This window comes from Meleagris gallopavo, chromosome 3, assembly GCF_905368555.1.
Source record: "Meleagris gallopavo chromosome 3, MGAL_WU_HG_1.1, whole genome shotgun sequence".
NCBI classification, from domain to species: domain Eukaryota; kingdom Metazoa; phylum Chordata; class Aves; order Galliformes; family Phasianidae; genus Meleagris; species Meleagris gallopavo.
In genome coordinates, this window is record NC_139406.1 from 90,389,271 (window position 1) to 90,412,592 (window position 23,322).

At 40.3% G+C, this 23,322-nt stretch overlaps 1 protein-coding gene across 6 annotated transcripts in view; it reads right to left on the bottom strand.

The window, feature by feature from the left end:
- PTK2 (protein tyrosine kinase 2) overlaps positions 1–23,322 on the bottom strand; it is a 195,521-nt gene that overhangs the window by 154,168 nt on the left and 18,031 nt on the right. For 2 of the 6 annotated variants that reach the window (XM_085221747.1, XM_085221748.1), the window contains exon 3: positions 2,237–2,263. The exons of the other annotated variants lie outside the window; for them this stretch is intronic. The gene's annotated coding sequence lies outside the window, so the exon portion shown is untranslated. The remainder of the gene's footprint in view (positions 1–2,236; positions 2,264–23,322) is intronic. 6 annotated transcript variants of the gene reach the window in all.

Below are 23,322 nucleotides of genomic sequence, written 5' to 3' on the forward strand. Positions count from 1 at the left end.
GGGAACAAAATCCAGCAAGACTTGGTTTTAATCCCAACAGCACTAATAGATTAAAAGCATTTACCACAGAAAACTGGCCTTTCATTCCACCAGGCACGCTGTGAGCACGCTCGCATTCAAGGACAGCTTCACATACACACAGGAGCACTTGGATCTGTCTGGCTGTGAAATGATGGTATTTTAACACATTGCCTTCCAAGGCCCTTCTGGTTTACATGCCAGAAACTCTACAATCACACCCAAGGACCCAATTTACAGGCAGAAAAACATCCAAGTTACCTACTGACTTCAAAGTAGCGATACAGCTTAATGCAGGGTAACTCCCTAGTAATGATTTAATGATTGGATTAGCAGCCCAATCAACTAATGCACTCAACTGCACACAATCATTTCTACAAGAAGATAGCTATAAAACCAAAGTGAAAAGGAAGTTTTCTGGATGTCTTTGGTACACCACTGACCACAGCAAGTTTATATGCAACACAACCTCAAGCACAACACTATAATGAAGTGTATTTCATGTGTTCTCCTTGCTCCTGGAAAGCATTCAGACACTGCAAACCCCTCTAATTTATTATGATACAAAATCTGAGTACAGGAAAAAAAAAAAAAAAGCAGGAGGAAGAAGTGGGAGCATTTTTAGTGACATCTATTGTCCACTGTTAAAAGTGGCACCCAGAACAAAGTTCTGCAAAACTTGAAATAAGCAAGAATGAGTTCTGATGACAGAACATCAATTAAAGCTTTCCATCTAAATGCAGAACCTCATCTTTATTTAAACACACTGTATCTTTCATCTTATTCCTCCAGCCCCTTTCCGTTGAGCTTTAATCCCATCATCCAGTGTGCTTGCAACCCTTTTTTATACTGCTGTCACTTGTAGATTGAATAAGCACATTAAGTCCATCATCATGGCCATTAATGAAGCCATTGTAACGCCACAGGACAAGTCAGGCCTTTGTGGGATTCCCTTCCATACACTCTATTCTTCTGACAATACTTTAAGCATGTTTTAAAACAACTCTCCTTAATTTGCTTATCTTTGAATAAGTCAAATCCCTGCTACAGTCAAATTCTGGCATACAGCCTTTCCAGCATATATGAATCCTCCTTATCTTGTGGCAAAAACGAAGTCACCATTTCAAAATCTTGGGCAATTATTTGCCCTTTATGAATATTCAATGCTAAGTACAATTAGGACACCTTCCCCACCCCTTCACAAATGGAGAAGAATTATCTCATTGTGACTCAGACTCACAATATCAGATAAAAGTCTCCAAGTCCCAAATGAAAACTCAGAAAAACAAGATCTGCTCTCTTCCCACAAGCCTGACTAAACACCAGACAGTTGTTCTTCCAAGATACCCCACCAGAAATCACCTATTTGACAACTACCCTCAGCATTCCAAAATAATCTTACTGTTGAAAATAAACGACTTGTTCCTTCACTGCTTCAAGCAAGCACAATTCTGTCCCAGAACAGCCACTGAAAGCTCTCATGGAAAGACTGCACAACATAGCAGGTGTCAAGCTTTTAACTGAAACAGCCACTGGATTCAAATGGGAACCACCAACTACTTCCAGGGCAGATTCAGGATGACTGCAATGTGCTGCATTTCAGAAATTCACTTATCCAACCAAAGCCACTTTGTGGATAGGTATGAAGCATACTTCAGGAAGAAGACAGAAGAAAGGATCGATAAGGAAAGTCACCAAGGCAGAGCAAGCACAAAAGGCAGCAAGTTTGATAACACCCAATGCAAAACTTGCCCAGCTTTTACTCCAAGTGAGCTGTGATGATGATTCTAGAGCAGCTTTGTTAATGCAGAAATTACAAACAAATCAAGAACCCACATCCTCCCAGCCATAAACCTCCCATCTCCTTGCAGGCTGTCCCTCTGATTCATCACCAGTACTTCTGCTTATCTGTCTTCTGGCAGCTTTATCACACACTCTGCTATTTTAAATATGCATGTGATATAATTCATGTTTTACAATAGCATCAATTTGTATTGGTTTCCTCCTCCTCTTGTCAAAATCCATCGTTTAAATATAAAAAGGTCTGTACATCAACAGGCTTTGTTCTGACCCCAGCATTACCCCAGGTGCCCACATGATGAAGTATCATGACAGTGCCAGGAAGAACCCAGGCTCTGGTTATATAAAAACATTACTGTATTGCAAGCAAGTTCTGCTTGCTGTCAGATCAAGACATAAAGGAAAGAAGCAGACTTACCTGCTGGCAAAGAACGTCTTGAAATTTCTGTAACAATAAAGAAATGCATTTAGAAGGAAAAAGAAAAACAGCTCTAAAACCGAGTTAGCCTAATCACTTTTCTACAAGGCTGCATTTGCTTAATAAAGCACATTATCTGAGGCAATTTGCTAGCTGATAAGTATGCCACGTTTAAATTAAGACTGTTTCACTTGTCTCATTCTGATTATTATCAAGATTAAGTTTTTGCCCACCTAGCTAAAGGGTAAAGATTACAGCACTAAGTAACAAGGGTAGTTATTACAACAGTGCAAACATACAAAGTCGAGTTGCAGAGATTTCACTATCATCTCTACAGTTCCAGAGTTAAGTGTCAGGGTTGTTAGCCTCAGCATACGAATAGGATGTTATTGTTTTTTATCTTTATGCTTAACCCTTGAGAGAGAAGACCAAGTTTGGAACACAAAAAGCAATGCTAGAAGAGGTGGATCTCTGTCACAGAGAACGTTTTTGTAATAAGTGTCAAGGATGCCTTCAGTAGCAATTGGCTTTACAAAAACCACTGTCTCAGAGTCTAAACAGATCATATCAGAAAAATTATACCCTCAAGAAGAATAGACATAAGTGTAAACGCACAAACAGATCATGTCCATTCTAACTCATTCTATTCCTTCTGCCTGATTTTCATACACCTGTCAACTCAGTACATGGGAACCTAACTGGGATGGAAGGTGCCAATCAGGCTTCAAAAAGGAAACTGAAATGCATGCAGAATGAGACCACAGAAGTTAAAAGTTAATGAGGTCAAGGACAGGGGATTAACATCAAGAGTTAATGAAATCTGAAATTAATACAAGTAGGGGCAAAGAAAGAAATAGAAAGAAAATGAATAATAAACCGAACTGAGCCTAAGAAAAAAGGCCCATGTAGTTCCTTGCTTAAAAAGGGACAACAGCACTGAGTAATAAATCCCTGTACTGGATACAAAAGCCCTGCAGAAATTTCATCCACAGGTGCAGCAACTGGGATGAATGTTAAGGGCAGAAATAACTTACTAGGGGAAATAACAAGGCTTAACTTTATCCCTGCTCTTAACTTCAACTTTCATTCTCTGAGGAAATAATGAAGAATCAAAACACGAAGTTAAAATACTTACAGTGCAAACCAAAAACAGCAAGAGGGCACCGAAAAGAGGAGAGAAAACATCACATGCTACAATCTTGCAGAACAAAGTCAGCATGCTGTATTTCAAAGATGCTCAACGTGCTGCCTGCTTATGAATGAAACCAGCTTATGTGGTGAGGAATGCCTTCAGACAGGAGAAACCCTGACAGGAAAGAGTCTGTTGTGTGCTGAAAGGAAAAGTCCCAAGCTGCCTCGTGCAAAAGCATCTGCATAGAGTGCATGTTGGTGTACACTGAACAGAGCTTTCTTCTGGCAAGAGAAGTGTTCAAGCCATTAAATTGTAACATTAAATTAATCCAGAGAGGTGTTGCACCTTGCAGTCTGCTACACGCAGGTTTGATCGTCTTCCCACATATATTTCAATGTCAGACTGAATTCCTGCTTGTCCCTGCAGAAGATGAACCACCCTAAGGTGCTAGAGTGAAAAACTAGAATCATAGAATGGCCTGGGTTGAAAAGGACCACAGTGATCATCGAGTTTCAACCCTCCTACTATGTGCAGGGTCACCAACCACCAGACCAGGCTGCCCAGAGCCACATCCAGCCTGGCCTTGAATGCCTCCAGGGATGGAGCATCCACAACCTCCTTGGGCAACCTGTTCCAGTATGTCACCACCCTCTGAGTGAAGAACTTCCTCCTAATATCTAACCTAAACCTCCCCTGTCTCATTTTAAGACCATTCTCCCTTGTTCCTATCACTATCCACCCTTGTAGACAGGATCAAACTGTGGAGTAGAAAACACCTTATTTGATTTTAATTCTTCTACAGTGATGGAAGACAATCTCTAAATTCCTCTTAAAAAAAAAAAAAAAAAAACAAGACTTTGATATACTATGAAAAACTACAAGCTGCATTAACATTTCCTTCGATCCCAAGGACCACAGTGGGACCGAGCCAAAGGAACCTACAAGATCAGCACTGTTACTATATTTAAGTCAACAACTGTAATGATTTAGTACTTCCACGTTATGCTGCAAAATAACTCTGTAAGTCCATTAACTGGAGAGATGATGCACCTCTGGGAGGAGCATGCCTCCAGCAAATGCACATTCCTCTAATACAACCAAGTACAAGAGACTGTTTTCCAAGACTAGTTGAAGCATGCAAGTTAAAAACAAGTAGGAGAAAACCTGAAAAACTGAAGGCCACATCAGTCAACTGAAAATTGCATAAATGCACTTAATGAGGTATCTGCATCATATTTTTCAAGTATTTCCATTAAGTATTACCATGAAGTCCACTATAGGCTAATGCATCTTAACTCTGGAAAACACCAACTACTACAAAAATACGAACTCATAGTAGCATAAAATGAAGCAGATATTATCACAACTGCAAACAAAAGTACCAATACTCTGGGTATTTTTGTGTCTGTTTGTACATTTAACACAACAGTAAGTGAACGTTTGTTATGTCACGTATTTTTACTAGTTACAGAGCCCCATCCTTAATTTTGGAGGTTAGCTTCATGACCCTTCCTACCTTTGGGTCTATTCTATCTCTCCAGTGCATTCTCATCTTCTCTGGCTTGAAACTGTTTAAGCTTGTTCTCCAAATACAGTTTTTCATTCAACGTCTAACACTGAAAGCAGATTAGTGGCTTCTGGCAACATCTTAAATACTTCATTCACTGAGAAGTAAACTGAGACCACGCATTTACTGATTTCACACTGCTTTTACACACTTGCAGATTTTGCAATGCAATGAGTTTGCTCCTTTTCTAGTCTCTGGTCATCCAGCTTTCCCCCATTTCTCACTCAGTGTAGCAGAGCTCACACAGCCACATTTAGCACTTCCAAAAGTGCAAGGCTGTCTCTGCAGCACTCCTAAAACACAGCACAGCCACACACACCAAGGCTGCCAGGACAGTCCCTCTGCTCCAGTACAGCTCACAGGAACGTCAGCATTTTGGGACACCTGCTGCTGGGAACATGAGCAAACAAACTTTACACATTGCCAGGAAAGGTAAAATAGGCCAAGTAAAGCTGATTTTAATCCTAGTCAGACAGCAGGATGATGACGTAGACGGCCCCAAGAGGTCATTTCCAATCAGTGTTTCCTTCACAGTATACACAGATGACCAAAATAGAACAGGAAAAAAGCTGTAACAATGTAAGAGGTGCAACAGAACAAGTTCATTACCCAAAAGTCTTGCTAAGCAGATGAGTTACCTACATGAAATTACTGAAAAGCAGAAAGGAATTGACTGTAAAGAAGGAATACTGTGATTATTTCTGTACCCACTGAGATCATAGCATATTCACAGCTGGAATGGCCCCACAAGGATCACTAAGTCCAGCTCAATGGTTTGGGGCACTGCACTCCTCACATAGGCTTTGCAGATGCAATCCCAAACAGCCTTTTCTATGATATCCAGCACACCAAGACGCTCATCTTCCATTAAAATTGAAACTATTTTTATGAAACTATGCATTTATGCATTGCAGTCTCTCCTCAAATGTTTTCCTGGAAACGGAGCCACAACTTTACATCCTTCTTTCCAAGAGTAACATCTAATCACTGAAAGCAGGAATATTTTGTGAGCTCTGTGTTCTTACCTCACAGTAAGATGAGAGCACGGCTCCGTGGCTGAGGACAGAGGCTCAATGCTTACCCAGGCTGCAGAACTGATCTCCTTCCAGAGCTGTGGTAAGGAGCTGACCACATGAAATTTCATCCTGCCTTACTGCAGCAGCAACTGACTCCAACCTAGCAGAAACCCCTTGAAATCAGTTCAGATATTCAGTTCAGGAACTGATCTCTCATTCCAGCAAAGAATAAAGGCTTGCAGCACATGAGGAGCCTCAGACCACAAGCTCTGGGAAGATGAGAAGATGCGATTTTCCTATTTATCTACCAGTACCCAATTCATTTAGAAATACAAGCTTTTAGCTTTCGTGGGAATAAACCTGCACAAAGTTGCCTCAGAGGCTACCTTCCTGCTATGAGAGGATAGATGCTCCTCTGTTATTTAATGACATTGAGATATAACTGTCTCCTTTCCTCCAAGAGCAAACAAATAGGCTGAAAACTCACCCTTAAAATGAACTTAGTAAATTATTCTTTGCAAATTAACTTTTGTTGAGAAGCTCAAGAATTTCTCCACGATCGATCCAGCAAAGACCTTGGAGCTCTCATTAATTCATTCTGACAGCACCCTCTCTAAGGAAAAGCCATTAAATAGCATTTATAATATGATGAAATTTCCATGCAAGATCTACAGTAACCACTGGTTCATTTCTCTCTCTCTCTCTCTCTCTCTAAATATATAGATATTTTCACTTCCTTGTTAGAAGTGCATACCTTATTTCTAACCTCACCTAACCTTCTAATTTAGCATTCTGCAGAGCTGAATGTTAACAGCCCCTCATTATATCATTTCCCATTAAGGCAATTTTAGGTGAACATCACTACAATACAGACAGTCATTTCTCTAAACTTTTGGTTGCCCTTACACACCTCAATTTCACTTTTTTTTTTTTTTTTTAATTTTAGTAGCTTCTGTGCTTTACAGACACCATTGCCTGATTGCAGTATTCGTAAGTTAACCATAACAGCACTAAAAATACCACTTGCTTGCTTCACTTTTTTCCCCTATTGACATACTTACTGCATTTGCCTTAGGCACAGTAATAGGTGAATATCCACCATGAACTATTGATTTGTATCTGGTGCTGCGGGTGAGATGGGAAGAGAGAGCTACAGGACAGATCCCTCATCCACCAAACCTGCCAGCATTCTTTGTCTCTTGACAAAATTCACTGTACAAACCCACACATTTTTCGTTTTCAACCCAACTTCAGAGGAGATCCAGGCTGCACTGCAGACATTTATTATTTTTAAATCCTTGTTTCCAACTGTGAATATCAGCAGTAAGGATTTAACGTTTTCATCTACATCTTTTGAAAAGGTTAATGAGGAAACAGCCAAGAATGAGTTGCTATCAGACTCTCCTCAAGAAGTGCGCATGTTCTGTATTACATTTTGAGGTCTGTTTTACCAGTTAATGTCAACGCAAGCTGTTGTCTCTGAATCCCAAATACAATACAAAATTAATTATGTGTTCGTGTGACAAAACAGGTCCTAAATACGTTTACAGTATGATCATCATCATATCTTGCGATGATCTTTAAATATGCAGGAGCAAAATATTCTATTATTGCAGCACAAGTGTCAGTGAAGTCGTCCCGTGCCTCAGGAACACGATCAGTTTGTATTTATTTCCATAACTGACAAAGCAGTACCTAATTAACTGTGACATTCATCTCGCTGCCCCCAGCCTTCTGTTTATACCTGCCTTCTGCTTCCCACCCACTGTGATTCAAAAACAAAAGCCATGTTTGGTCTCCTTAGTTTACAGCATCTACAGAAGCCTTTTCAAGAGTTTCCAGTAACAATTTCCCTTCTGCTGCTGAAGGAAACACTCCACCTAAATCACTTGGCTTACAGCTGTTAAACACTAGTTACTGACTTCAGAAAACAATCCAAGTTCTCATTAAGATGCCATGTAACCCACTTGCATTTTCCTTTACCTCAACTAGAAGAGTACACACCTGAAAACTTTAGGTTCATTTACACAACATCCACACAGTGGGAACAAGCACACCCTCAGCAAGTTCACAGATGACACTAAGCTGAGTGGATCAGTTGATACTAGGAAACAAAGCCATCCAGAGTGACCTGGACAGGCCTGGAAAGCGGGCCCAGGAGAACCTCATGAGGTTTAACAAGGCCAAGCACAAGGCCCTGCACCTGACTGACAGCAGCCCTCGCTATCAAAACAAGATGCAGAATGAAAGGATAGAGCACAGCCCTGTCAAAAAGGACCTGAGGGTAGTGGTGGGTGGGAAGCTGGACGTGAGCCAGCAATGCGCCCTCACAGTCCAGAAGGCCAACTGTATTCTGGGCTGCATCAAAAGAAGCGTGGCCAGCAGGGTGAGGGAGGTGATCCTGCCCCTCTGTTCTGCAATGGTGAGACCTCACCTGGATACTGCGTCCAGATGTGGAGTCCTCAGTACAGGAGATGCATGGACCTGCTGGAGAGCATCCAGAAGAAGGGCATAAGAGTGATCCAAGGGATGGAACATCTCCCTTGTGAGGAAGGGAGAGTTGGGACCGTTCAACCTGGAAAAGGCTCTGGGGAGACCTGAGAGTAACTAAAGGAGGGGGCTATAAGAAAGTGGACAAAACTCTTTAGCAGGGTCCGTGGGAAAAGGACGTGGGGAAATGGTTTCAGACTAAAATAGGAGAAATTTAAACGGGATATAAGAAAAAAAGTGTTTTACAATAAAGGTAGTGAAGCACTGGCACATGCTGCCTAGAGATGTGGTGGATGTCCCATCCCCAGAGGCATTCAAGGTCAGGCTGAACTTGGCTCTAAGCAACCTGACCTAACTGTAGGTGTCCCTATTCACTGCAGGGGAGTTGGACTAGATGGCCTTTAAAGATCCCTTCCAACTCAAATGATTCTATAGGGAATACAGAATCAATATCTGAATACCCTTTTGCCTGTACGAAAGGTATGGACTAAAAGGCAGGAACATGGTTTCTCAAGAGTTGTTTTCTTGCCCATGAGTAATAGAAAGCTCTTGTGCATAGGCAAATCAAATGGCAGGCCAGTGGGAAGAAACTGCAAAAGGACCTCACAAAAAACGTTACCAAGAGCCAGCAGATGCATTTCAACATAGATGTGATATAACACATCTAGGGAAGAATGTTCTGAGCTATACCTCAATCACATTTACCACTTGCACTTTCTGCCATTCTGACTGCAGGAGGAAGTCCAAGTCACTGCCGTTTTCTCTGAAATAATCAGCACCAAATGCAGTAGCCATCAATAGCAACAACAACAAAAAAAAGGCTATGAAACCTTGCCCGTCATTAGGAAGGGTACTGAAAACATGGTGCTTAAAGATTTCACTATACGAGAAAGAAACTAAAATAAATGCAGCACCACTGTTCGTAGTAAGAGTAGTAGGAATTATCTGAAGAAACTACTGGAGATAGCTCCAGCTGGATGAGAGCACAGTGAGCTCCCTGAAGCTCCTGCTACTGGAGGCACAGAGGCAGGTAGCATCAGCAAGTTTAAGGAGATACAGAATCCAGCAGGTCAACAGGGAAAGATGAGAAGGGCTCAGCAGGGAGGCACCAGCTGGTATCTTTGATGCAATAGTAGACGCCGAGGGATGCAGAGCCAGATGTACATACAGTATTTAAACAGCACCTTCTGTTGCTGCTGGGCCGTGGGATCACTGCTCTCACCCAGCAGGGTCTGTCATGGTCCTGTCCCTACCACAGCTCTGTGCTGATGCTGATGTTGGACACCCACAAGCTTTATAAATGACCTCCAGAGATCTCTCTTCAACAGGAAGCACTGTTTTAACAGTAAGTTAGCTACATTATAAGAATGATCTTAGTATTTTAATGGTTCAGAGCTAAAGGAAATGTGTTGTGCTCTGAACAAGCCAAGGAAACTAAAACTGCTCAAGACATTTAAGGAGGGACAACTGTATGCAAGCAGTGGCTCAGGTGTACCAGGAGCATCTTCAGCACTGTGACCTGTGATCATGTAATCCTGCTGGAAATCCTCTGACATTTTATGAGCCCACCAATTCAGGCCCTCAGGCAAGCCTCAGGGACAACAGCAGACACATACTCTGTCCACATCGAGCTCTCCTCATTTGTACTACAGAGTGCCTCTTGAAAGCAATAGCTTTAGTGGAATGTTTTATTAAAAAAATACAACAACAACAACAACAACAACAAAAGTCTGTCTTGACATTGCTTGCTACCATCAAAGATCCCTTGTCATTTCTCATGATGGACTAGTGACACGCAGCGTTCCAACACGTCACCCACATCTTCAAAAGCTGACAGGATTTTATAGCTCCTGTGCTAAAATACAAATTACTACTGTGTGCCAGAATAGCTGTTCTGTGCTGTAAGTACGACAGGAACTCTAAGCACATTGAGCATGAAGATGCTTCAGAATACGAAATGAGAACAAACACTTCACAGGTGCAGAAATGAGCACCAAGGACACACAAAGAACAGACGACAAACAGGACTGGAAGGATACTCACAAGCAATTCCAACAGAGCTAGAAGTCCCAGAAAACAATACAAGAGAAACCTGCTTTCTTGGTTTCCTAAGTTTAACTTGTTAAGAAAAACAGAGTCGTACTGAAACAGCATTTTATAAGTTGTTGTTTTGTTTTAAAATAAGACTTGACTCTCCTGACTTTCTAAGAATTTATTTCTCTGCATGTTCCACCCCTGTAAAATCATGCTGTTTCCATGGTTATGGCCCACACACAGATTCCATTGTTACAAAAGTTTTCCTTTAAGAACGCTCAAAGCAAATGAAAGAAGGCTGAAGAAACAATGCAACCAACAGGAGGGAAAAGAGAAGTAAAAATTAAAGCAGCTACTTCACATACGGTACCTACCTAAAACGGACTATTAGTAGTTAGTATCTGCATGCATGTGAAGACTAACAGACCAACTTACCTCGTGCCTAGCAAAAAAATAGTTTGCTGATGCCAAGGGGATTACTGCAAGATATTCAAAGTTAATTTGATAGCAGCCACAGAAGTTTTGTTCTGTACAGGAGCCTGCTCCAATACAGAAGATGAAATTGATTTTAACAAGAATGCTGGTGCGTATTTAGTGTAATAGTGATACTACAGACGGAGAAAGTTCTGGCTGCAGTTAGAGCTTATTCTCAAAGCAAAACAGAACACCTCTTTACAATGAATGGGCATTTCCACAAGCATATGGCTTGGGCATTTGCAGTTGGAAGAGCCTGAAGTCACTCTTCCAATAATACATAAATGCCTACATCCTAACAATGTCTGAAATAACAGAAGAGAAGGCAGCATGTTCAGCATGCTAGACAAATTTCCAATAATCTTAGCAACACAGGCATAAGGAAGGCTCATTTAACAGAATCTTGCTGTTTCGGTACCTCTTAGCATTTCTTACCATGAACACAGACTGCAAAGCTTCAGACTACTTCACTGCACCATGTTATGCCTCCAAACAAAGCATGACTCCTATGATTCATACACACACGTGTATTTATATATAGATGCTTACTTATGTTTAATTATTATTCTGCAAAACCTGGGTCACAAGGAACCTCTTCAAGTCTCAAGAACCATTTCAGATGAGTAAACACATTATTTGTCAGAGATGAAGCTAGCTAAGGTGGTAATGAGAATTAACAAGAAAAAAATTTATGTAACATATGTACTCAAACATACATAATTAAGCAAAATAGAAACAGATCCTATCTATGAATCTTAAACAGGAATTTATTTAACAGAAATACAACAAATCAGGAAAAGGATAAAGTAGGTTGAGCTATACTCTATGCATTCATTTAAAACACAAAAGCATTATTTTTTTACTATGCTTAATGGTAACTGCATTTGTGATCTGTTTGTTCTGTTCCTTCCTCTCTCCCTGCACAAGGCAGATGTTTGGGAAAGCTCTTTCCCCTGGCTTCAGCTCTGTTTTCTTGTCACCTTTTTAAAGAGTTCTTCGGATGGAAAAGAAATGGAGGACAAATTAAGACAGCAAAAAAGATGACAAGCGAGGTGGGGAGGAACTACATGCAGGAAAAACGCTGAAAGAAAATACACACATACAGCAGGACAAAGAAACCAATGGATGGCTGACGAAAGCTATATTAAGGAGAAAAAAAAGAGGGTGGTGAAAGAACAAGGCTGCAGACAGCAGAATTTCAGTGCACAACATGAGACAGGCTTTTTTCCCCTAATTGGTTCTGTCATGTAGCCGTCGGAGAGCGACTCGCCAAAGACGCTGTTGTTGTGTCAAAGGAAAACCCCCAACACGTCTGTTCTCAGCACGAGGATGATCAAACAGGAGCCTTAGTGGGCTTGACAGAACACACCATGTGTGCACCTTCCCTATTCCGTTTGCAGCGACTTCCAAGCGTGGCCATTACTTGCACCAGTGAAGTGAGCAAGTCAGTTTATTTCTAATATAGCAGCATTCCAAGTCTGGCACACACGATGAATGGATTCTCATATCCACAAACCCACTGAAAAAAAAAAAAACCTTTGGTTTAGCATCATTAAGATGCTATCAGCTCTGAAATGTAATTTAAGATAGTATTTCTCCCCTTAATCTGCTGCTTTATTTAATCAATTTAAATGCATGGCTAAAAACTTAATTTGACAAAATTGAATGCATTATTTCTCTGCCTCTGGCACAGAAGAGATTAAGACCACCAGAAATACTTGCAGAAAGATTCAAGACTCATTCCATCTTGGGTGGTAGATAAACATCAGTTATGCTATGAGCTCTGTATTCTGCAGACTCAAAATCTGGTCTACAAAAGCTGAGGGTTTATTAGTTAACACTGTAATTCCCACCCCAGCAGCTAACTCAAGGTGTGCCTCCTACACAAGCCTCCTATACAGCAATATTTCATGTCAAGCTGCATAAAAATACTTTACACAATACAGACTCCAGACATTGGGAAGACAAAGCAGGGACAGCAAACACAACTCCAACATCTTTTCTCTGTCCTTGTTTAGGACTGGAACCTACACAGGTTGACAAATGCATACATCAGGACTGAATGAGCTCCTGACCCAAGTCATAAAAATTGCCAAGGTTGGAAAAGACCTCTAAGATCATCTAGTTCGACTGACAAGTGCTTGTCTCAGCTGAGTTTACTTACAATCCTACCTAAAAATTCATCAACAGGTTTCATTTCAACTAATTAGCTTATCCACAAAGATAGTGAAAGGCAAAATGGTAGCTGCCACAGAAGGACATATGGAGATCCACAGAAAATGATAACAAAGCTGGAAGTCGCAGGAGATGCCTGCCATGCAGCTCTGGTGGTGAGATTTGAGCAGGATCTCAAAAAAGGAGCTCCCATCATCCCAGCACTGAGGCTGCAGCGTGACAGTATTGTCTGTAGCACAAAGTGAACACTTCAGCCTTCAGCACTGTCAAAGCCCTTCTCCTCACAAATCATTAACATGCCAATCCAAAGGGCATCAGCAGGGAAAGGAATCCCGATCGAGTACTGTTCACAAAGGGTGCATTGCTTCCTTAACTAAAAATCATTGTATTCCCTAAACAACTCTGACTTAGCTTCTAGTGAGAGCTACTGAAGTATTGAAGAATATTACAGATCTGTTTTAAGTTGATTTTAAGTTGATTTTAAGTCTACCATCATTTTCTAAACAAGCAATTTCATAATCTATGATTTCATTAAGAAGTGTTTTTATGGAATAAAATATATCTAGTACTCAAAACAATCTAAAATGCTAATTAGATAAGGAGACTTGGTACAACTGTGTGATGCTGGTCACAGTGTACCATGTTTTCTGTACAAAGAGAACAATTTAAGACCACAAAGAGGCGTACAGAAGAAGAAAGCTTTCTCCTGAGAAAGGAGTGCTGCAAGGTAGCATCATCACCAATTTCTCTACCTACCACAACAGAAGCGCATACCTTCCAAACAAGAGTTAACTATTTCAGGAGTATTCCCTAAACAGCTCTTCCTTTCTTCCATGCCCAGTGAATGAATAGAAAAGATAGCAAGAAAGATACCCAGATTTCTCTGTTCCTCACCCAGATTCGTCAGTCAGCTGCCACCAAATCTCACAGTGGCAAAAATGAAGAATTAAACTTGGTCACAACAATTAGGAAGAACAGAACTGACAGCTATTTCACACGTTTTTATCCTCAGCAATGCCATAAGAAAAAGTGGGGGTTTATTGCATCATGATCTAGTTTTCAAATAGTCATGTATGAAAAGTAGAATTTATGTAGAAGACATTGTAAAATACCTCCTGTCCACAAGAAGTGGAGGGTACATATGCAGTATTTATTAAAAATTAAAATTCAGGAAATACTGAAGGAACACCAAGTACATCAAGATCACTGCTCCTCACTCCTCCTCCTCGGACATCTGTGGAGATGGTATCTTAAAAATCATTCTCAAGAAAGTCACTGCAGTTCAAGCTTTAGACATAAACGAGAAAGAAAATGGTTTAAGGTGCAAATCATTTAACATTAATTTATTTCCCAGTAATTATATTAAAAAAAGACCCATTTTCAGTGTGAACTGTTGCAAGCTAGTCAGTTTCTGAGCAAGCATGAACTTGAATTTGCCAAAATATGTTAAACTGCTCTGGCATAGAGCCACCCAGTTACTGCATGAAGAGAGTGCTATTTCAGGAACTTCAGATGCATACACCTGCTGCTGATGTGCTGAAGAGATATAACTGAAGAAGTACAGTGTATCCTTATCCTACTGTCAGCTCAGGTAGAGTTAATATTTCATCATTCTGCAAATTAAGCATTTTTGACAGTACAAAGCTATTGCAAGCTGCAAACACTAACAACATGTCACTGAACTTTAGCTGAAATAATTTCTACTTTGTCTGCTGCAGCACATAAGAAAAAAAGTGAAGTTTTTAATAATAGGACATTGAAAGATAGAACAAAATAGAGACAGCTCTGAACAAAAGCATTATTCTCAGTCTAAATGGCAGGGCTGTTAACTCTGTTGCCAAATGAATGCAGGCTAAGGACAGTCCATCCACCTCCTTTCTCCCAGTACCTGAGCCACAGAGCAGCAACAGAAATCAGAAGGCCAGAATTACCTTATGACATCTCCCCCAGAGGACCAATTCTCCATTCAGCAGTCTCACGCCTCGAGCTGGTGCTTGAAGCACGCAGTCCTAAGAATTTCTCTGAAAATGGTTCTAAAAACAGCAGCTCCAGAAATCAATTATTTCCTCCTCCTATCCCACTGAGCACATCACATGGATGTGTCTGGAGTGGCTCAGGTGAGAATGCCAACATTTAGCTACGTAAGTCCCGTTCCCTTTTTTTTTTTTTTTTAATAACACTGCATCCAACAGCTATCAAGACCACTTCATTTTTTTTTTAATCATTTTTACTTTTTTTTAATAGTGGAAAAAAAAGGAACATCTGAAAAAATCCTTCAAATGTAAAAAGCATGATGTAAGTGAATGGCACAGCATGGTGCTTAGTAGGATACCACAACAGTTTCCAACACAATTTTACCTACTAAAAATTATAAAATCATTAACAGCATTGTGATGAAAATTAAGAGAAGCTGTTATGAATAGTTTAATAAAGCTTCTTCAGTCTGGAGAAGGCTTCAGTGAGACCTTACTGCAGTCTTCAGTACACGTAAAAAGTCTCTCTCCATCTTTTGGAGATGCAGTAATAGGATGAGGGAGAACAGTTTCAAGCTGGAAGAGGGGAGGTTTAAATTGGTTATAAGGAAAAAAAAAAATCTTCACTCAGAGGGTGGTGAGGCACTGGAACAAGATGTCCAGAGAAGTTGTGGATGCTCCATTCCTGGAGGCGTTCAAAGCCAGGCCTTTAAGATCCTTCTAGGCCAAATCCTATGATTGTATAAGAAGCATCAGAGTTTTCCAGCTGGTTCCAAGTTCCAGAAGTACCCATATGGCATCACCCACACCTGCATACTTAAGGGCCAGGTACCAACCTGAAATCAGCAGCTCTACTCAGCTGTGTTTTGGAGCTTCTGCCACAGTGCTGAACTTGCTAAGAACCAGTTAATGCTCAAAACCTACATGGAAGAGGGCAGCACAGAGGAGGTAGACACACAAGCCTGATTATTTAGGCTACTTAATTTATTTTATATGCAAATATATATTCTATATACACAGAATGAACCATGTGGAGCTCAGAATTGGACTGCATCCTCTGTATGGATCCCTTCCAACTTGGGATACTCTGTGATGGTGATTCTGTGATTCTCAAAAAACATGATGGTGAACAGAGGAGAAATGCAGTGTCAGGGGTGGTGCAGATCTTGACTTTCTTTTTTATAGTTTCAATTTGTCCTAGTGAGTTTCCACATAGAGATGGATGTCATCTGGTCCATCCTCTTACACAAAAAAAGTCTTATCCCAACAATGAATGTTCACAGTCTACAAGCTTAAATTCAGAAAACACAATATCAAAACAACAAGAAAAACACCAAGAACAACCCTCAGCTTTTTCCAACAGGCTTTTCTAATGAATGGATCTTCATACCTACCTTATAGGCAGTAAGTATTGTCAGTAACCTCAGTAATTACATATAAGTCTAAAAACCAAAATCTACAAAATAGTTAGAAACTATTCTAAAAATGTTAAGTGCCTTTTTGAGGCGATGCATGCAGCAATGAGTTACTGTGACTCATTCAGAGCCCTCATTCCAAAGCACTAAGATGAATACAAGAATACCTTTTATCTATCCGACCTGCATCCAGCACATCTATTTCCGAAGAGTTTAAAGAACAATATTGTTTGGCTTTTCAAGTTAATACTGAGAACAAGATTCCAGCTCTCCCATCTCTTTTCTAAAGTACAAAAACACCAAGCCAAACTAAGAAACTAAGAACTTGATCTCTGTTGCGTTTAGGCTTCTGAGATTTATACTCTGCAGGACTTCACTCCCTATTTTCCTCCCCAGCCTTCATCTCAAAGCCTAAAACTACATCCATTCAAAATGCAAATGTGTTGCTTCTGCAGTTGGAGGTACAACAGCTTCTGCCACAAAATGGTTTCTATGTTTTGTGTTCCTTCTACATACATCATTAATGGACACCTTGTCTCCTTATTCATCACCAGTCAGGTTGGTAGAGGCACTGCATCTGATGCCCTAAGGCCAGAAAACCCCATCCTACCTGCTGAAGAGCTTAGACAACCTTGCTGTGTAATGTTGACCTTCATCAGCCGAAGTCAGAGACAAACATCCAGGCTGCATGTGGCTCCTTCCAACTTCTGGCCTCAGCAGCTACCCACCACCACACAGAGCTCCTGGTAGACTTCAAAATGTTGTGTTATGATCAAGACCTGATGGACCTCCACCCAACACTCTCCAAAGGTAAGCAAGTTATTCAAATGAAAGGTGAGCAATCATAGCATATGATTAGGTACAAAACAAGGACATGTATCAAAATATGAATTAATACAAGATTAAAGTCATTCACGTTGTCTCACACAACAGCCAAAATGTATTGTTTTTAAGGGATAGAATCTCAGTAAAATAAACACGACAACTGACAATTTTCTCATTCACATGTATTGGAGGAGGAAACGAAGTTAGCACAAATCTACATTGGGAACATTCTTGCACTGGACTGGTTAAGAGCTAAATATTTAAATCTGTGATAGAAAACCACTGAGAACTGAGCTCTGACTTTTGAGTTTTCTGAGAAGCAGAACCCCATGAGATGGGCAGTATGAAAGGTAAGTGTGGAGCTTCCATGTTTTTCTCATGCAAGTAACAGGACCATCACACTAGAAAGCTGGTTAACAGTAACTTATTTCTTACTTGCTCCTTTTTTTCCTCTTCATATTTGCACCAAGCCTTTCAACAACTAATGTGCACTGCAAACAAGCTAGCCTCACATCAGCAGAATTGGTTTAACACGGAAACCACACATATAAAACACACGGCAGTAATGCAGATGTCTGGCTTTCTGAACCACTACTGCATATGAAAGTATGGAATTTAAGATTAATTATCCGTAATTCAGAAATGCTTTTTATTTAGAAACACCAACATATAAAATCAATACTTAATTTACAGTCAGTGTAGGAGTTAAGAATGTAAGAAATTAACTTTGACACTGAGAGCTCTCAGACAAATCTGAACGTGTCCTCGCTTCAAAACATGTTTTAGGCAATCTTAATAAGAAGTAATGGTAAGAATTACATGATTTCAAGAACAGATTGCATATGACCTCATCAGACCAGCAATAAATAAAAAATGGATGCTGCAGAGGTCAAAACCAAGATGATGCAAAATAAGATTTGCTGAAATCTTCCACTGTTGTCATTTGACGGAGAAAAAAATTAAGTTCTACACACAAAAGCAACAATCTTTTGTTCAGATTCCAGAGCCTTCTATAACTTTAATGAAAGCAAAAACTCCAGAGCTGAGGCCAAGATTTGGGCCACCCTGTAAACTCCTTTTGAAGTGTCCTTCAATTCCCATGAATTTCCTCTTGAAAAGCCATTTTGAAAGGGAAGAAAAGTTCACCTGGATGTAACACATTAGTTAACCCCACTCATCTCACCAAAATAATATAGAAATTATTTTCTCCTAACAATTTTAAAAGTTCAGAAGCAAGTTTAATTATTAAATATAATTTCTTTAAAAAAAAAAAAAAAAACAGGTGAGGAACTAGAAGGGATGATGTAGTTGTGTACTTTATAACAGATGAGCATTCCAGTTGACTGAACCTTCCCCTCCCCTCCTTAACAGTTCTTCATTTTGCCCACTATCTAATCATATAATGGCTTGGGTTGGAAGGGAACTCAAGCATCATCAAGCTCCAGCCCCTTAAGAATCAGGGGACACAAAATCTGCAAAGTGTTAGATTCTCAAAACATAACTCCAGTTGAGTATCTGCACTGTTTCAACTACTTCTTAAACCTATTGTGCTCCACTGAATGTAGCTATCACGGATTTTCTTTGCCTGAGTATACCTTCAAGTGGGAGTTTTAGAAAAGCAAAACCAGTATCTTCTGATACAAATTACTCATGTTGTTGGAATACAGTTATGGCAGCAGCATTCTATGCAGGTTTGTCTGCTGTAATCACTGTGAATATAGATACCATCAGCACACTGAGTAATGTAACTTACTGGTTTTGTGATGCCTTTCTTTCACCTTTCCAGAAGGAGAAGAGTATTTATTTTATGTTTCCAAGGTAAAGAACTGGTTATCAAAAGTGATGTCAAAAATATGAATTCCCTGTATCCCCCAGAATCCAGGATTCTGTCATTTTTTCTGTCTCTGAGACTCTGGATTTACTATCAAGCCCTCTTCCTTAGAGAAGTAGAACAGTAACTGGTACAAACTCTCCCATCATATACACACACATTTCCACACACCCCACATTACAAGTAATTAAAGCAACTCTTCCAGGTATCTTTGGTTTGGCCTCTCTTCAAACCTTATTAACAGGAAACCTCCGAACTGAAGCCCAGATCATTTCCATCCCACTGCCCCCCAGACATCCAAGTCTTCACTGACTACTTATACACATACAAGATCTCTGGGAGAAAGCAGGCCTCTCAGCAAAGCAAGCCTCCCCCGAAAATACTCTGGTCACTCTGTTTAGAAACATCATCTTTTAGGGTCACATTTGTTTAATATTTAGCACAGAGCCAGAAGCACGAGGACTCGGGCTGGATACAAACAGATCCTGTGCTCAGGAACGAGCTGCCTGAAGAAGCAGAACATAAAACTGGGAATGGTTCAAAGCAGAGCACATACAAGCTTCTGGCCATGAAAGGGCACAAATGCACTGACTGGCAGAACCACAGGCATGCAAACCTGCAAAATGAAAAGCTACTCTGTCAAATTTTATTCTCGTACACAGATTGGTATTCAGCTGATAGGATAAAAAGACTTGATTTACTATACTGCTCTCATCAAGCAAGGGTCAGGTTGCAATTAGAAACAGATTAGTCCTTGACAGAGACTTGCTTCTTACCTATCATATAGGTCTTAAGTCATATAGGTCAAGACTTGTTCTAGGAAAAATTATTCCTCAGAATGAGGTTAACCCCAATGAATCAACATACTTACTTCCTTTCTTCAAATTCTGTGTTTAACGTATTAAATAATTAACACACAGCCTGTAACACCATGCAAAAAGGAGGTGCAAGTTCAGATCCTGTTTGCTTTCCAAAGACAAAAGTTACTATGCAGAGGTTTGTAAGGTACACTCTTCATCATAATAAGAGTCCAACTCTAATTTATATGAAGACGATTTATAAGAGTCAGTGTACATTGAAGACAGATGAGTACAACTTGAATTGTTCTGCTTAAAATAGCTATGATACAAACCATTCAGACTCCCAGTAATGTCGCTATTGACAAAACAACATCAGGAGACTACAAGAAACTGAAGAAAGTCAAAATACATTAAGTGTTAGTATGACCAGAAAAAGCCCACCATCGCTTTTAGACATTTATCTTGCAGAAATTATCAAAGAATAAGAGTAAGCTGAAAGTGAAAATCCCCACGGCCACAGCTATTCTCATTTCTTTGGACCTTGACACCTACTGAGACACTGCCAGGCTTTTATCATCCTATTCTGAAAGTTAAACCGACCGGCCTGATCCAGAAAGAGGGAAATGATGACACTACCACCTGCTCATAATAAACACAAATATAATCTAGAACACGAAACCTGGAGCCCTGCTGACAACCATGACTTTTTCAGTGCCCTTTTCCTTTCCACATGCCTAATACTATTATACTAAAATAAGAAATGACCTTTTTATTTTAAATAGGAATCTCAGTTAGTGATCGCACCTTTCACAACACAGCTGTGAGCTGTTGCAGTACAGCTTTCACACATGCTGAACAGCAGCAATTTAGTGGTGCCTTTTAGTGGTGCCTACTGAGCCTAAGTTTTGTTAGCTGAATCCCTTTAGAGTGCTCTTTCCCACTGGGGTATCTAGTTTAATGCAATCAAGGTATAGTTATAGACTGTTATTTACCTTCTCGTGCCCTCTCACAGTTCCTAATAAAGAAACAACGTCCAAGCTGCATTTACCTAGAATCTTACCTCGGGAATTTGAGTTGTCCACTCTGAATCTTGTCATAGAAGCAAGTTCTCTTTCACAGCTTCCAGAGAGAAGGAAACTAAGGAACCCACATGACTTCTGACAGTCACCTATTCTATACATGAGACAGCAGTATGTCTGACTAGCACACAAAATAATAAAAAGCAATTCCTGCTACTGTAAAAAGATTTCATGAAATTAATTCGAGCATGTGAAAACACAGCACCATTTCCATAACACTGTGGACAACATTTCTGCTCCAAACTGGCCCAAAACTCCACTGTTTAGACGGTACATTTTAAATGGAAGTAGTTGACAGCACAAACACAGCAAGCAGAAGAAAGCTTTTCATAAGTAAAGGCTGCTTGGCTATAAGATTAGCAAGCAAATTCAAAGCATTTCATTTCAAAACAGAAGCTAAAGAATGATGATACATGGGAAGAATTACGAAACAAGATTCCAAAGAACAGAGAGAATAAGCAAGACAGGTTATCTATAAGCATCTGGACATAAAGATTAGGTTGATTTGAAACTATTTCAACACGCTGTTCACTTCTATCTCTTATTGTGTCCTCTAGGCAGATGAGAAGGAAAGAAGCATTAGAACAGCTGGTACAACTTTATCATACCATTTTCCATCAGTTTTACACCAAGGTAGGAGTAGCCAAACACATATATGCATAATGCAATTACTGGCAAGATAATTCCAGGATTTTGTGGATTGTCAGTATGGTTTTGTGTCCACTGGTTTTCTTCTTATATTTAGTAGGCGAAGTCTGTAGCATGAGGGCACTCATTACTGCTCAAGTACAACTCAAGATGCAAAACCAGTAACAGAAGTCATTAGAAACAATAACAGGAAGGTTTACAAGTAAAAACAGGAATTTTCAAGCCTTGGAAAGATTATAGTCTGGTTTGAATTTTGGTCTTTTTGATGCTCTGCAGAAATCCCCTTCAAGCATTTGGTCTACAAGAATCCAGTCAACACACATCAACATGCACTCAAAGGCTGATTCTGAGTTGATCTTTTTTACGAGGGCGGATAGCGATAGGACAAGGGGGAATGATCTTAAGCTGAGACAGGGGAGGTTTAGGTTAGATATTAGGAGGAAGTTTTTCCACATACAGAGAAGTGATGCACTGGAACAGGTTGCCCAAGGAGGTTGTGGATGCCCCAAACCTGGAGGCATTCAAGGCCAGGCTGGATGTGGCTCTGGGCAGCCTGGTCTGCTGGTTGGTGACCCTGCACGTAGCACAGGGGGGTTGAAACTCAATGATCATTGTGGTCCTTTCCAACCCAGGCCATTCTGTGATTCTATGACCTACTATGTGCCCAAAACTCAGCTATTCTGGAAGGTACAGCACACTACCTAACAACACAAAGTCCATAATCATTGGGGTTTTTTCTGTATAAGATTGAGCTGAGGGAACAAATCAGAATTTCAACAGCTTTCCTTGACCAGTGTTACAGAGCCTTGCGCACTTCCTGCAGCAAGTAACAGGCACTACAGCTTCTAATCCAAAACATCAGCAAGGCCAATTACACCTTACTAGCTAGGTATGTGAAGTGCTCTCACAGAAATAGAGCTACAGCAAACTTGACTGCAAACATAACTCTGCAGCTGTAAGAGCAGTACGTCTGTTTTTAGAGAAGTGAAAAATACAATAGGAGGGTGGAGCAGAACAACCATAAGGAACCAGAAGTAATCTGCCTTTTAAAACATTGAAGGTGGATGCAACCCATGTTATTACAAGTACAAATAAGAGCCTATCACCGTAACAGCTAAGCACCACAGTCATCACTCTGGAAAACACGTGTAGGCACGCTGCACTTGAGATACTCTTCCTGATTTGAGCAGGTCAACACCCTGATTCCAACAGGTATGTACTTGCAGGGCTGGGATGATGAGAAAATTAGTTGCCCCAAGACATGAAGAATCGTTTTCTATATGAGAAGGTCTCAGTATTTCTGAGCTGAAATGGGTGTTTAGCCACACCAGCAATTCAGAAATCTGCAGTTCTCAAATTAAAGCAGTCTGGAAATTTTAACAGCAGCATTACATGGTTAGAATACAATTCTACAGATCCATCCAAACTGTACTGCAAAAGAATACAACCTATAGGTTCACAAGCATTACTTACTGCTTTACACTTCCCTACTTACATTACTTACATTTACCAGAAGGGCTAGCAGTAAAACAAATTATTTGTTTTGGTGTACAGAAACCTCCTAGCACCTCCAGATGGAAGGTACAAACCTCTGCTTCACTCCTTTACGTATTCCCAGACAATCCAG